General features: G+C 41.6%; 1 protein-coding gene across 1 annotated transcript in view; it reads left to right on the plus strand.

The window, feature by feature from the left end:
* Window positions 1-1,795: 1,795 nt before the first annotated feature.
* stat5a (signal transducer and activator of transcription 5a) overlaps window positions 1,796-15,851 on the plus strand; it is a 65,763-nt gene continuing 51,707 nt past the window's right edge. The window contains exon 1 of the mRNA XM_077558342.1: window positions 1,796-1,938. The gene's annotated coding sequence lies outside the window, so the exon portion shown is untranslated. The remainder of the gene's footprint in view (window positions 1,939-15,851) is intronic.

Consider the following 15,851-nt stretch of genomic DNA (forward strand, 5'->3'; position numbering starts at 1 on the left):
TTGTGTGTGTGTGTGTGTTTTTTCCCCCCAAAAATTTAACGTTTATGATGGGGCTTGTATAAATTAATTGTAAGACCTTGGCGGAGGTCTGGGTGCCATTCTGTATTTGGATATTGCTCACACTTACAAACACATAAAAATGAAACTTCCTATTTTCATTTTCATTCTGTCACAGCAACACCCGAGAAGTATTTCCCTTAATGTCTTTTCATTTCTCGTCAGTGCACTTATAAAAAAGCCCCGGGACATCATTTAGATACCACTACCCCCCCACCCCCACACACCTTTTTTTTCTTCTTAATGATGCCATGACATTGATAGGAAAAATAAATCAACCATAAATGTAATATGGAAAAAATGCACTGGATTGCAAACATATAATTTTCACTTAATATAGCAGATAAATCGTCCTACTTGCTATTCTTTTACAAGTTTTTAATTTGCATATGACATACTGTATGTATGACATAACATATTGCATTATGTTAATGATTTTAATGTCAATAAAGTTAATTGAGTAATTCAATTCAATTGAAAAAACACATTCTAAAGCGACGTTTAAAAAAACTAAGTGCAACAACTAATTAAATGAATTAATTTGGAAAATAAATAATGACTTAAGCAAAAACATCAATTAACCTTTGTCCTTTTTGTAAGTGTTTGTCAAATTAAGCGAAGTTCATTTTGTAACCTGAGAGCGTCGCTGTTGTCCGGGTTGACGGTCAATCATCATTTTCAATATATTAATTATAGTAGATCTATTTAACTGTGCTTTATTAGTGGGGGGTTTATGCTTATAGCATATGTTTAATTAGATTATATTTAGTCAAGTGAAATTGTTGTAAGCGCTTAATTTGTTTCTTTGCTTCTTATTTTTTCAATTGTGTACTAATCACTCCAAGGAATAGGAATTTAAGTAGAATACATATTATTTTTTTATTATAATCAAATTAAAAAAAATAGATGCTTTAAAAAATATGCTTACAATTAATACAGATAAATTACTTTTTTTGTTTTTGCTAAAAAGTAGAAAAAGGTCGCTTCATGTCCACATATACATATAGGCTAAACAAACTAATTAGATTTTTTATGGATTTATTTTTATTAGAATTATTTGGTCTTAAACGCATATACCATAATATGTACTTAGCTATAAATTAGTAATTTTATATATAGTGTTAATTATAATGAGAAAATTCAAATGCGAGTACTGTATTGTTTTTTTAAATTTTACTTTGTGATGAAAATGTTGTTGCCGATCTTATTTTCACGATGATACAAGGACTGATGTTGAATGATATGGACTGAATGTTGAGTGATACAAAATGAATGTGCTGAATGTTTTGAATTTCAAATGAAATGATGTGAATCGTTGGTTGGAAATGTTGAATTTTGGGAAAGCTGAATTTTTGTCATATATATATATATATATATATATATATATGTATATATAATAATGTATTGCAATAATGTAGCCAATGATATGGATGTGAATGAACGATGTGTGCATGTCAAAATAATGAGCACTCGGCACTAGCAGAGGAAAAATAGTGCGCTTTCACACAATTAGACACAATTTCACACTGAGTAAGTCAGTTTGTGAGTATTGTGTTTAATTTTGGTTGTGAGATTTGTTTTCATGTAAAATGGTTGGAACTTGGAAAACAGTTTTCACTGACTCCAAACGCGACTTTCACATCAACACGTCGTCGTTCCTCCACACCAAGAGTAAGCGACACCGGAAGTGGGCGGGGCCAGCGAGAAAGAGAGAGGGAGATTGAGTGAGGGAGTGAGGGCACCTCACGGAGAGGTCAGCATTGCAAACTGTAACAAACTCCACCGAGCGGGCGAGAGAGCGAGCGAGAGCTCACCGAGTCACCGCAACTTTGTGGCCGCACTCGAGCACACGAGAGCCGAGGCAGTCGTCGCCCCACGGAGGTAAGAGTGACATTTGCAAAGCTTGTTGGGGTTTTTTTTTCGGCGAAAAAAACAACAAAAAATGTCTTGCGTGTCACTTGACGCTCAGCTATTACGACACACTACTAATATGCAACATTTGTAAACAAACGCTGCCGCGAGGAGGGGGCACTGTGTGCCGGTGTGTCCCCGTTAGAGGTTCAACAGCGGCTGCGGGCACCTCTGTTATTGCCCCCTCTCGCACCACCAACACCTCCACGCTTACTGGCCTTCGCTGTCACTTGTTTTGCTTTTGCTTTTGCTAATGTTTGCTGCTAACTGTGTTGGGCAGGCAACTACTGTATAGTCATGGAAAAGTAGTTAGGCTGTATTGCAATATCACTGTTGATAAATTGTTATTTGTCGCTACTGCTCTGGGCAAGTGGCAAACGTACTTAAACGCACACAATTCTTGTGTAAAAAATATTCTGTTAAAAAAATAAGTAGAGACCGCCAAATAGAAATCTATTTTTTACTGTCCATTGTATCCAATTTTGGTAGCTTGACACAACTTCTCAAAACTTTTTTGCAAATCTGTCTTTAATTTGATCATTTCATAACTTTTTGAATGTAGCAAACAGCAACTGGCAAATCAGATGAACTTTGAATGGCAGAAGCCCGTCATTTTTAGAATGGCACATTTATCTTCTTGGAGCTGATAACATATTAACATTAAAAATTATTTTAAATAATGCCATGGGTGGGGAATAGCTTTCTTCTCCCAAGCTGTTGTGTCATCGTAAATGCTCCTGCCTTCAAGTTACAATTTATAAAAAATCCTAAATCAGGGGTCTCAAACTTGCGGCTACGTGCAGCCTGCAAGATAATATTTTGTGGCCCCCAACTTGACATCAAAGTTTAATGTTAATGCGGCCCTCAACTTTTTTGACGTTTTGTTGCCCTGGGTGTTTTGTTGTTTTTAATCACTAATGGGCTACCATGGTTCAGGCTCAGCTTTTAGTGAAACGTAACTCTGAAGTAGGGCTGGGCGATATGGCCAAAAATAAAACCTCGATTTTTACAGACATCCAGAAAAATCATGATTTTCATAGATTTTAATCTAATAAACCCAACACACATTTATTTAAAGGTTTCATTTATTCAAAAATAATTCCTGTGCAAAATGTTCAGACAACAATAATGTATACTGATTCTAAATTAGTTTTGACATAAACTTAGCATTCATAGTTTTTTCTTAAATGCCACAATTAAGTAGTTGGTAGCTATGGACTATATGCCATGGAGGAGGCGGGACTTCCGACTTCCGGGTTTTCACCCATCAACTTAGTTTCCGTTTCCGGTTTGCGACGTGTGTGCCACGTCCCAGTACTTGCGCTTCCGCCTTTGTGCCACTCAGTTGCGCATTCCCATCGGTGTGTAGTGTCTGTCTCAGTGTCCGAAGCATTTCAGATAGCCGAGACGCCCTCCCGCCGATGAGCGGGGGCGCGCGGTTTGGGGGGTGGGGGGGCTTGGCGCAGGGGTGGGGTTGCAAGTGTTGGAACGCGACCAGCAGTGGCCGAAAACGGCGCTGATGTGTAAAATCCATAAATTGGAAGTCCGTGGCATATAGTCCATTGTAAACATGTCTTGTAAAGCACCCATCCAGCATTTTGCCACAAAAAGATTTGAATGTAATGCAACATAAGAACAACAGCTTTTAATAATCCTAAAGACCAAATTCGATTTCATGATTTAGAAATTTTTCAACGATTCGATTTATTGCCCAGCCCTACTCTGAAGTGACACCAAGTGGAAGGGAAAGGAAAACCTGCCGTGAAAAACAGCCAATTTCATGAAAATCAGGAGACAATGGTTTTATTTTTTTTTTATTTAAAAAAATACATTTTTTTTTAGTACAGGGGCACTCCAAGTCCAACATGACAAAGTTGCGCTGCTCAAGAAATCAGAAGTCATTATTCAACTAGACCAGCTGAGTATGTAAAGTACCATGATGAGAGCGAAGACCAGGTCACCAATCTTGTTAAAGTTCTAAAGAACCGTTCAGGTTCTGAACTATTAATTATAAAGACTGACAAGTTTGGATTAGTTGTATTTTTTTTGTGGAATACTTGACACACCCAGACTCTGTCTCCAGCGGCCAACACATAAATTAAGTTTGAGACCCCTGCCCTAGATTTAAAAAAAAATATTAAAAAAAATAATCAATCAGTCAAACAAAATCTCTACTATGTTTGCCTTTTACATTACCATATTTCCCTACTTCTTTTTTTTTTGCGTTGTAATCTGTGGCGCTTGAAAAAAGTAACAAGCCTATTTTGACAAAGTAAGTATACAATAGAATACAAAGATGACGCAGTAATTAACCTTTAAAAATTTGTGGCGGCCGTGGCTCAGGGTGTACAGACGGTCGTTCGGTAACCGGAAGGTCGGCTGTTTGATCCCCGCTTTTCTCAAGTCATGTGTCGTTGCGTCCTTGGGCAAGGCACTTGACACACATTGCCTGCAGTGCTACTCACACTAGTGTATGGAAGGTGCCAATGTTTGGTGGTGATCGGAGGGGCCGTAGGCGCACACTGGCAGCCCCAGGGCAGCTGTGGCTACTTAAGTAGCTTACCGCCACCACAGTGTGAATGTGTGAGTGTGTGAATAATGTATCCATTACATTGTAGAGTGCCTAGAAGAGCGCTATAAATCGTATAATTGCAAGTTGGTTATACTTCCCCAGTTTTGATGTAAATGGTCCACTTTGAGGCACTTTTTGAAATATTTGCTGAAACCACACTGATTGTTTTCAGTTGTGAATGTATTGGTGTCTTCTCAAGCGCGAATGTCTTTTCAACTGGCGGCTTAGTTGGTGACGACCTGTTCTCAGCAATGACGTCGCGATTAGCTGGAAGTGAGCCGATCAAAGCTTTGTCTTCTTTTTTTTTTCTTCCCCCCTTTGGTTGGTGCGACCGAGCAATGAGTCAAAGGCGTCAGACATATGAAGCGCTTCTCGTCAATGACCCGCACGGTAACAGGAAGTCGGCTGAATCATTCAGATGGCGACATGTGACAATCCATAACAAACGTGCGGGTTGTCAAGTGTGAAAGGGAAAAGGCAAAGCCTGCGAGGGAAGTGATCAGGAAGCATGTGGCGGCAACCCACACACCCTGCCCGCCCCACCTCTTAAACCTCCACCCTCTTTCAGTTTGCTAATCCGCCAGTCATGTGACTACCAGCTTTCAGTCTGGAGCAGCCTGATCCATCTGTCGAATAACGCTTCTGATTGTTGACACCCTGAGCACGGTGAGCAGGCCTCCCCTTTTGCTGTCTCATGGTCGCCACTGGCTCCGCACGCACCGTACTTAATGGTTTGATTTTCCTCAGCTGGTTCACTTAGTTGCTCCTGGCAACCTTCGACACATGATGCAAAGTTTCACTGAGCCGCGTGAAGGAAGTGGCAGAGCTTTGATGGCGACGGGGCGCTTCCTTTTTCTCTCATTTGAAAAAGTTGTGTAACGAGCCGCTGGACAGAAGTCGCGGCCTAAATCGGGCTCAGGGTGGATGTGGTCTGGAGGCATCCTTTTCTCATGTTTACGTTACTATACTTGTCAGTGAGCCCAAACACAAAGGTTGTGTCACAAAGTTCTATTCATTGTACTGGACATATACAGTACAGTATCGGGTAGGGTGATAATGAAGTTCTGCCCCCACGATTGAAAACACATCCACCAATCATTTTTTACGAGCACTTAATTAATCAATTCAAATTGATATCGCACTGAGTAGAATGCAACATTGAAATTGCAAGGGGTGTAATTTTGGGAAGAAAAAAAAAAATCAAACCGCTCAGCCATCCCAAAACAATTAACACACATTTTGGTAAAAACACACTAAAAATGCATTCTAAGTATTAATATAAAGCTCATAAACATACATATACAGTACTGTGTTTATTTGCTGTGATGATTCTTCGTGAGCAACATCACTCTTCGCCGACGGAAGTCCACCCTCATAACATTCAAAATGGCGCACGGGAGAGACACGACGTTTGTTTCAGACTCAAGACCCGTTCGCCTTGCTTCCCTCCATTTCTCTAAAATGCTTTTTGGACATCACATCCGCTCGCCATTGATTGGTTCATTGCACCTGTCTTTTTGCGCAGGTTTGCCCCACCTCAGAAATGCACTTGATGCGAAAGTTACCAGACTCAATTAGGGATGCACCGAAATAAATTTTTGGGGCCAAAACTGAAAATGAAAAATGCTTGGCACCAAAAATTTTAGGCCAATTTTCACTACCATTGCATTTATTATAATTAATAACAATTATAATATTATTATAAAATATTCATTTAGCACTGGCACAATATAAATTGAAATGTGCCCACACCGCAGACATGTTGGCTAAAGGTACATTAAACACCAAACGAGGGTTGAGCATTTTCTGGCAGTGCGATTGCACTTTATAGTCAATAAAGTTCGCACAGGCGGGGACGGATGCGTGCGGCAGGACAAGGTATGGCGCACTTAAAATACGCACATTCACATATTTATCAACGTTTAAAAATAAATAAATACATTTGTTCGCACCAGCTAATCGGCTTCGGGAACGGACTGCAAAGTCACACACAGCGTCCTGTACAGGTCTGTCGCCACCCGGAGATAGCGGTAAGTGTTTCCGTGTTTAAAACTGTTGATAGCTATAGTGCTAGCATTAGCCAAAGTAGTTAGCACGGCCACCGGGATGCCGGTGAAAAAGTGGAGGAGCTGCAGGAGAGTGGCTCACCTGTACTGCAGGACACGGCAGTTCTGTCTTTTTTTCCCGACTCTCTTAAAACACAACGCCCCTTTCCTCCGGTGCGCGCAAGGACTCCGGGAGCTGCTGCGACCGACCGGTGAAAACTCACACGGTGAAAAGCCAGCGAGAATCGAGGCGGACACTCACCACTGCGTTCGCCGTTTAATTCAAACAAACGCTTGCTTGCAGCGTTTTTTTTTTTTCGCTTGCATCACCACAACATCCTATTTCGGTGGCCGAATACTCGGTGCATCACTAGAGTCTGGATTTGCAGGCGAGTGGTCGCCAGCCAATGGCAGAACACATATGAACCACCGTGCTGCAGTGAATCTATTTACTGCCTCTATGGGCACTGACAAACACCCTAGCTCTGCCCCAGGTCATCATGGTAACGAAATCAAACTGGACATTGGTCCCACCGTGGCTGAAACGCGGTTTAGGATGGATGAGGTCGGGGATAATAATCATTTTTGTGTAAATAGTTTTGGGTGAGCCCACATAGAATGAAGTGCAACATTCTGTTCAATGTTCTGTACATTTGGGGTGCACAACTTCACATTTCTTGAAGTCAACTGAACTAACATGATGAAAGTTTAGTCGACGTCATCGAGTCACTGATGACCTCATTGATATATTTTTGGTACATACAGTACAGTGGTTGAGATCAAAGTGATCCGACTTTCCATTTCTTTTGTTGATGAATGCTGCAGCTTGCCACTTGGAGTGCAATCTTTAACCTGTTACCTGGTAATTCAATCCATTTTCCAAATCACTTATCTTAACTAGGGTGTATTTTTTTTAACCTTTTTAACCAATAACATCCATCTCCTTTTCTACAAAGTATATTGCAAAGCTAACACTGTGCTTGACCTCTGCGCTTGGAGTTTTTTTTTTTTTTATTACATTTTTTCGAACACTGGAATCTGGTGTTTTTTTAAGCTGGCACAAGACACAATTCGGGTTGGAGCTATTGAATATTTTGGTATTTGCATATCCTACTGAAAATTCTATTGAATATTCATGCATTTGGATAAAAAATAAAAACATATATATATATATTTGCTTGGTCGAAGACAAAGACAAAAAAACACATTTCCATATTCCATTTAATAATGAATGAGTCGTTTTAATTTTTAGCTAATCAGCATTTTTTACTTAAAAGTGCACCTCTGTGCTCAGAAAGAGAAATATACTTTATATGGTTTATCAATAAATTGTTTATTGTTCTGGTTAATGCAGTCATTCCAAATCACATTGTGTCATGTGAACATATCTCAGACGCTTTGAGGTCGGAACTGACACAATCCGAGGGGGCTAACTTAGATTTCCCACTTTCATTGATAGGGCTGGTGGTATCATCCTGACTATCATCTTATTTTAAGGTACCGGTTATCACTGCGGTGACCGATACCATTATTGGTCGCTCCCCTGCGGCCATTTTACAATTAGGGACAAGAAATGTAAAATAAATATAAAATAAGTTGCCATTAACGTCATGCAATTTTAAGGAAAAATAATATATTGGGATGTATAGATATTTCTTTAAAATCATCTGTCATTTATGGGTTGGGAATTATATTTACTAGTGGTATCGGTGTTTGGTATCAGTAGTGGTGACTACTCAAAAGTAGCGTATCGGTTGGGGAAAAAAAGTGGTATTGAACATCCCTAATCCCTAATCCTGACCATGATGTGTATGTATTCTGTAAATTAACTGACTCACTTTCATTTTTTACAGCCAACATATAGTACTTCCATGTTTCAATAATAATAATAGTTCCAATAAGAATATGACTATTATCATGTTAAAGTATTCATTCCTTATTAGTCACTTAGGCTGGAAGTGGTGAGCAAATAAGGTGGAGGTGGCCGCCTCTGAATTTTGTACACAGGAAAAACCCTGGTACAGATCCCTGAAAGTTGTACTTAGAACAATGAATGTTGCTTTGCATTGCCGACAGCAAATAGTTGTCTGTTTGCAGACACTGTGTTAAGTTTAAAAAAAAAAAAAAACTGGCACGGTCAGATCAATATAGCATCTTCTGTGCTGTTGTGTCGGACATGGTGGAAACCAAGCTATACCGTGAACTAGACTGCACTGCGTAGTGGAAACGTGGCTCAGAGACACTGTTGGGGTTATGTCGAGCAGCCAGTTGAGCAGGATGCGCGATAGCTGAAGCTGTCACTGCGACGTTAAAGCCTATTACAGGCTTACTGCAAACCAGTGGATGCATCACCCACCAATATTACTACATGGAAAACAGGCCACCGAGTCATGTTAGCAGCTGTATGCGCCCAAGGTTCAAGGAGTTGCTAGTGTGCTCCTGCAGGCAAGAGCAACATAAACACATACATTGTTGTTGTTTTTGCTCCTGACTAATGCTTGTTTGTTCACTAGATTTAGCTCAAGTCCGGCTAAGAAGATAACATCAGTGTACAATTACAGAAAGGAGCATATTATTAACAAAATATAATGGAAGTTACGATAATAATTTCCCATAAACTGGTTGCATAGTGGATTAGAGGGTAACTGTCCATATCCAGTGCATATACAATATTTTGTTCCAAGGGGATTTTACTGAAGGAGACAAACTTGTTTTTTATGATTTTGAACAGTTCCCTTGTGTTTTAGTAATATTTGCCATGTTGTTGTCAACATACTCTAGGAATTCTAGGAATAAAAAATTATAGCACCCACTGAGCCATCTAGCCGCCCCCTACATTTCGTAAGAAATTAATGTTACATTATTTTAAATTTACATCAACAAAACTGTCCAAAATCAAAACCAGCTGCAGCTCTTCAGTAGTCTAAATCCAAATTTCAACCCAGTCTGCTGGGTTAAAAATAATAAACCCAACCTTGGATAAAAGTAACCCAATCTGCTCCAAACTCAAAAAGTGTGTAAGGAAAACAACCCAGCATTTGTAAGTGCATGAGTAAAGTTAAAAATTCTCTCCAATGTGTTTTCCCCAGGCTGGCTGTGTTAGCACGTCGGCATGTCCATCTGTAGTCCATAGCGTCTTCTACCTGCCACCTTCGGATCATTTACATTTCTTGGCTGAGCTTTTGCAACACCATGAGCATCTTCTAGTGGCACAGGAGCCATGCTCTGCAAAATCATTGTGTGGGAAGCCTTCACACTCGGAGACTGCACGTTTGGGTGTCAACAGCTTGCACTGTTAAATCCCATCTGTTGCCCGCCGCTGCCCCTCGCAGGCATGCGGCCGTGTTGATTCCATCACATGCCGTCGTAAATAAAACACTGGGGAGGGGGAGGGGGAGCTGGAGAACATGTGGGCATGCATCACACTGGCTCGTGTTGTGAATTTTCAGTTCTCTTGTCCCTTTCCCTGAAGCATCGTTCATATAGAATGGTGGATTTCTGAATATCAATTTTACACTACAGCATTAAACATACACTGTACAATATATCACAGTGACAAGATTGTGGATCATTTGCCTGGCTAGTTAATTTCAGCATGTCTTCCCCCCTTCCGATTTAAATCAGCTATAAGTTTCTATAAGATTATCCTGAGATCATCTGCAGGAGCCTGATAATGATCCTGATCGTTGAATCAGGTGTGTTGGAGTAGAGAAACCTCGAAAACATGCAGGACTCAGGCCCTCCAGGACCGGCTCTTGACACATGTGGCTTAGAGCCTCCGGTGGCTGTAATATATCCAAAAGGGTCGTCACAGGGCTTTCCCGTGCCACAATAAGGCACTCTAAAGTGGCCACCGCAGCCCAAAGCCCTGCTCCACACACAGGCTGTCAAGTCAGACTTTTTGTTAGATATCAGTGTGTGTGTGTGTGTGTGTGTGTGTGTGTGTGTGTGTGTGTGTGTGTGTGTGCGTGTGCGTGTGCGTGTGCGTGTGCGTGTGCGTGTGCGTGTGCGTGTGCGTGTGCGTGTGCGCGTGCGCGCGTGCGCGCGTGCGTGCGTGCGTGTGCACCCCGCTGTAGCGACCAGCATCTTCACATTGACTCAAACACTATGAGTCAAAAACTGGCTCAGTCAGAGAGCCTGATCAAGCCAGCAGGAATGGGATGAAAACACTTATAAAAAAAAATATATATATTGCTCAACTGGAGCTAGGTAGTAGAGGTGGGAATCTTTGAATGTCTCACGATTTGATTCGATTCCGATTTTTAGGTCTGCGTTTCGATTCAGAATCGATTTTCGATTAAGAACGATTTTTGATTCAAAATGATTTGATTGACAACGATTTTTGCTTCAATCTATCGATGTGCAAGGAATTGTAATGATCTACTCCAGTCTGACTCGTTAATGCTAATTAGCGCGCTACTCGCAGCACTTTTGTCACTCAAAAGAAAGGTTACACACTGCAAAAAAACAACTTTTATTTTAAAAACTTTATCGGGACTTTTTCCTTCTACTCTCTAATGTGGCTACAACTTAACAGTGTATTAGACCGCGTGGAACCACACTGCCCCTAAGTGGCCAAATCGGGTACAACATGAACAGCGCTCCAAATAAAGGCACACACAGACAAAGGCAAGAAATATAATTTAAATAAAATCGATTTTTGGGGACATTTAAAATCGAATCTGAATCATAGTAAATGAGAATCAATTTTTGGGGCACACCCCTACTAGGTAGGATTCTACTCAGTCGTCCACATGACAGTGGACTAAAGTACGGTTCTGTCAGAATTGAAATGAGTAAATGTGATTTACATGTATTCTAGAATTGACGGTTTGTTAGCAGTGCAAGAAAAATAAATGTCACTTTAAAGGATGTATTATGAAATAATCACGTGCACAACCACGTTCCAGAGAGCGTTCCCAAGCATCCGCTTGGTGTAGATGAACACTGCTGAAAAAAACATCTGTCTGTCAGACAGTCAACACCGTCCGTGTTGTTTGGAATGAGCTGCTGATTACTCAGCGCTCCCCCATGTCAACCGACAGGAAAACATCCCATGAATTTAATGTGAAATGGAATCAGACATGCGTACGAGATGTACACAGCAATTTAGGACGTCTCCTCATATTGAGTGAAGCAGTTCTTAATTCTTGGATTTATTTTGACAAAAGCACGCCACAGACAGAAAAGTGTTTCCTTTCAATCCACATCACAGTTTCGCTTAAAAATCTTGTCAAAACTCTTCCCAGATTAGTGTTTGTTGCAGCAACAGATGGACATCATGTCATCCTCATGCATACCACTGATGTTTCTTCCAAGAAGACATTGTCATGACATCATGAACTGTGGCGGAGTCTCTTGTGGCCTTCAGACCGTACCCCACCATCCTCCCCCTCCTCACTGGTCGCCTGTTTTTAGATCTGCGCTGTGCCATCTCGAAAGTGCTGAGTAACCAAAGAGTGTGTTTTGAATTTAGCTTCTAATGGAGAGCTGCGCTGCGCTATAAGCTAATACCACGGGTATGGTGTGGTCCAGGGACAACTTCAAAATCTCACCAAACCACCCGACTTTTAATTCAAGCAAACTCAAGCGCCCTTAAGTGGATGGCGGCCTGTTGGTTATGCTGGCCAAAGATCTCTGTAGGGTAAAGGTGGAGCTGACCTTTTACTGAAAGCACAGCTCTTGGCAGGGTGAACGCTGCAAATAGAGTGACAGCAAGGGGGGTTGGGAATGGGTCTCCGTCTATCCTGAGATAATGCATGTGAGAAATAGCAGCTACCTGACCTTTGGCCTGTGACGAGCATGCAGGATGACAGGGCAGTGCTTCTCCAACACGGCTGAAACTGCTGCTTATGAGGCTAGACACCTTGTGGGCAAAGACGGCGCAAAGTTGGGCTACCAGGTGAGAACAGGGCTCAATGAACAGCAAACACGACGCCTGTAGTTTTCATCGTTCACTTAAAGCAGGCATTTTATATGGATCCCCCCCCCCACAATTCAAAATAGGGAGTCTCTGCACGGAGAGCGGAATAGGCTCCAGCTCTCCGCAACCCTGAACAGGAAAAGCCATGTAGTGAATGGATGGATGAATTTAAAACGGTTCCCAGGGGTCTTAAAGTAGCACAAAGAAACTTTTCAAACTTAACTCTTTGACTGCCAAAAACGTTAAATAACGTTTAGTAAAATCCTACGGAGGACTGCCAAAGACGTTAAAAGACGGTCACTATTTTTTATTTGTTACTTTTTTTTTGGAAACGGGTGGAGGAAAGCCTTGGCCAGCTGTGCTGAAAGTATCAAGCAGATCTAGTTAGTATAATGCCTATTTTTGGCCCCTAGATGGCAGCGATGACTCTCTTTGGACAAGATTGGGTAGGCATCAGTAGAAGACGTGAGGCGGAGCTAGAGTGTTGAGGGGACAATGGCTGAGGAAGCGAAAATGGCGACCGGTTGCAAGCAGCTCACGCTTGAGCATTTTTTTCAAAGACGAAAAGCATCGACCAATGCTAAAGAGCACATTGATGACGACGATGATGATGATGATGGTGACTCCGAGGTTGACGCCGAAGTTGGAAGCGTTGACGCGGCGGCTATGATCACGTCATAAAGCCTCACCGGCTAGCGATGGTAACGCCAGAAAACGCGGAGCACAACCGAGCACTTCTGCACAGGCGGACGTTCAATCGGACGACGAAGAGTGCCCCGAGTCCAATGCATATTCATCGGAGGAGTGGGTACAGTCTGATCACGGAGAAGACACTGGTTGTGGACTACGATGCCACCATGAATGGAGCGGATAAAATGGATCAGAACGTCTCTTACCACCCGGTATAGGAACAGAAGGACATGAGGAAGCCAGACGTAACACCACCGTAACGTCACCGTATCATGATCCTGAGAGTAGACTTGATGGCAACATGGCCAAACACACACTGCAGTATATACTTGCTATTCCCCGGGAAAAAAAGCCAGCAAAAAAGTGTAGCGTCTGCAATCGCAGTGAAACTAATCTGTTGTGCAAATCCTGCTGCGTCTCCTTGCACGCAGGGGAGTGTTACAAAAAGAAAAACTGTAGTTGAAACATCCACACAATTGTAAATAGTACCACGGTTGCACACATTTGTAAATAGTTTGCCAAATTGTTTTGTCAAATTGTTACACTGTTGAATGTAAATAAACGTATTTTGCTATCAAAAAACACTTTTTTCATTGTTGGTGGTAGTGTTTTACAGAAGTAAAGCACTGTTTAGGTGTTTGTGGCATCATTCATGGAAAAAAAAAGGTGTCAAATTCACTAGAGTGCATGAAATAATATTGTTTCACAAAAAGCTTGATTTCTCCGTATTTTGTTTCAAAACAGAACATTTGGGTGAAACTAACCATTTTCTATTGTTGATTACTGAAAAACGGAATAAGGTAGAAAAAAAAAAATTCTGATGAAAGATGAGAGTCCAATCTTTCATTTGGTAGTATGTGTGTTTCCATAGTCCAAACACAACATTTTCTGTGGACCTTGAAAGATCAGTCAAAATGCTTAAATCAGCTGGCACCCACAGCATCCCTTTTCTAAAAACGCTTGGCAGTCAAAGAGTTAATAAAATATTTTCATAACTCTTCTGGTGACACTTAAAACTAGCTGAATGGTACCTTTTCCATGCCCTCAGGGGGTCTGTATATTTTTTACTGGCACTAAGCAACTTTGAGGAGGATGGTGGGAACACAGCCACACAAAAAACTACAAATGTGCTGACTGCTTTATGGCTTTCCCTTTTCCCCCATTCGTTACAAAGATGGAAGTCAATTTGAATGTCGACACACGATTGCTGCTTTCCTGACAGAAGCTGCAAAACAACTGAAAAGTTTTGTCTGAGGAGACAAGAAAGAAAAACGGAAGCAACCCGGATAAAATGATAGTCAAGGATCAACATTGGCACGGATTTCACTCGCTGGCGTGAGCTAAAAAAACGACACAATGCCCTTGTCCTCATGGGAAATATGGTCTTCCTTCAGGCATATATTACCGCTTTTGTCCATATGGCGCCGGCATAATCAACGTAAACTGAAAGTTCCTTAGTGTTGCTTTAATAAGAGGTCTCTGAAATTTGTCAGTCAAAATACAGACTATACGAAGTATCACAGCACACTTCTCATCAACCTGTTAGGTTTTGGGTGGTGCTTCTGGCGCAAGAGGATGTATGTATGGCGTTCCTGATGACCGGGGGCGGAGCTTAGGCATTGCAATGAAGCGAGCAGCTACTCAGTGTTGCCAACTTGGTGACTGTTCCAGTTGGCTGTCATTTTTGTGCTGTTATTTGGATGGAGACGGGATTTGAAAGACTGCAATTGAATGACTCAAAATCACCACTCGATAATTTGACCCCACCACCCCATAAAGCAAATGCTTACAGATTTTAGCCGGCAAAATGCTTATGCTTAGTGTAACTGATTCGTGTGTGTAGTGTACACAGCGGATATATCGTCAAACACAAACACCCCACTCCTCCATGTCAACAACTTGGTTGACATTCAAGTGCGTGTCGCTTATCAGAACACTGTTAACACTGTTACCTGATGCTTAATCTGGCATTGACATGATAGTTCTTCTGTCTAGTGTGATGGAAGGTGCTGAAAAATGGCGGATCTTCAGCAAGTCTAGGTGCCAACTCATGGGTAAAAAAAACGTGCCTGTGTGGGCATGGTTATTATGTAACCGGCTGTTGTAATAATCACCAAACAAGTCCATTAGATCTGATCTCAGATGCTTTTTCTTTCAGACGATGTGGTTACGTAAATGTTGAAACAATACTTAACCCCTATTTCCTCCAACACACACACACGCGCTCACTACCTGATACAGCATGACGCCGCTTGCTGAGCTGGTGTAAAGGTCACAAAAATTGAGCCAGCATGGCTGGGCGATGACATGAGCCCCTGGAGACGAGGTTTAACCTCATTACAGGAGGGCTCCAGAAAAAAAAAGAAAAAAAAAAGAACGAGGCACCACTTTGAATTGTTTAACAGAGTTAAAGGAGGCTAGCTAACTGGATTACATGTGACTGCCAAGTGATTGGATCTAAGAGGACATCCTTTTTAAAAGGTATTGAAAGCATTGATTTTTTGGGGGAGGACATCTCGCTCCTCTTATAAATTAGAGAGATCATGCGTGGCGTGGTGGGCTCCCAACAGTCTCTTATCATGTATGTGCACAATGTGTGCCAAGTTACTCGTAGCGGTCTGCGCCACTTAGATATTTAGGAAAGCGTTTGCCC

The sequence above is a fragment of the Vanacampus margaritifer genome, chromosome 2 (assembly GCF_051991255.1).
Source record: "Vanacampus margaritifer isolate UIUO_Vmar chromosome 2, RoL_Vmar_1.0, whole genome shotgun sequence".
Classification (NCBI taxonomy): Eukaryota; Metazoa; Chordata; class Actinopteri; order Syngnathiformes; family Syngnathidae; genus Vanacampus; species Vanacampus margaritifer.